Here is a 1359-nt window from a genome sequence, read left to right as displayed (position 1 = left end):
TAGCTTTCTCCCTCACTCGCGCACTCATTCAGAGTCTTCGTCTTTCGCTTTATGGTCTCTCTCGGGGTTTTATCTCTCTTGCCGCTTTCTGTCTCTCTTTTTCTCTTTTTCCAACCGCTTTCCTCTCATCTTACATTCTCTCACTCCCCGTTCCCCTTTATCTCACATGCTTGATGATCTCGAAAGAGTCGTTCGGTCCTCACGAGAACCTCCACTCTTCTTCCACCACCTATCTCCGAACCGGGATCTTACGTATCCCCGAAGACGAACGGCGATTTACTCGCATTCGCGGCCGACATGTCGCATCATCCGAAATTCACTAGCAAAAATCGCCGTAAGGCGAGTACCGGTCTTAAGTAAGTGCGAATATGTTCAATCTCATAACGAATCTGCGATATTGTGATGTGTACTCGTTGTGAAAATCCTGGATCGTACAATCCAAATCTCTCTAAAGCTGACATGGACTTTTGTAAAAATTGACCCAAAAGAGAATCAATCTGAAGTGTGGATACTTCGATACTTTCGATACTTCGAAAATCGAAAATTAGAAGATATTTCTCGATTATACTGTCACAATACTTTCGTAAGTTTTTAATATAATCAAGTTTTTTTGGGAAAGATATAAAATAAAATGAACATTGATATTTCTATCTTGCGTAATGTATAAGCTTTCAATATACGATATAATCTTAAACTTATTATTTTATAATTTTGTGACCTTAATAATAATTTTGATAATGAGAATCAACATATTTATTTTATTTATTAATTCTTTTTTCCTCATATAGTTCGTTGTTTAAAATTAAATTCAGAGATTATGTAAAATTTTGTAAACAAAATCATAATACATTAACAAGCTTGTCATATTAATTTGATAATCACTTGAAACTTACATAAAGATATTAAATTTGAAACATTATTTAATTTATATTTCCTGAATAAAAATGAATTCCAGACCATAAGTTACTCTAAAAAAATTCATAATTAACGTTAATGAGCTTATTAATTAGCTTATTAATAGTTTCAATGTTTTTAGTAGGTACATGAATCATACATTACAGTATCGTTGCTCTAATATTTAATTAAACTATAATAGAAATTTAAAAATCATGAGAAAATTGTCCTCGTATCTAGAATGATAAATCTTTATGTGAATGTAAAAGTAATTTAAAAAATTGTGATATAATAAATGTAAAAAAGATTTTATTAAATACGCGTTTATTTCTACTAAAAAGCGTCGTTTCTACAATAATTAATGGTAATTGTAATCCATATATTTGAGATTAAAATGAAATTTAAATAATGATGATAATGATATTTATAAAAACGATTAATAATCAACTTTACGAATAATAGCGC

This window comes from Atta colombica, unplaced genomic scaffold (genome assembly GCF_001594045.1).
Source record: "Atta colombica isolate Treedump-2 unplaced genomic scaffold, Acol1.0 scaffold125, whole genome shotgun sequence".
In the NCBI taxonomy this organism is placed as follows: domain Eukaryota; kingdom Metazoa; phylum Arthropoda; class Insecta; order Hymenoptera; family Formicidae; genus Atta; species Atta colombica.
This window is presented reverse-complemented; position numbering follows the sequence as displayed.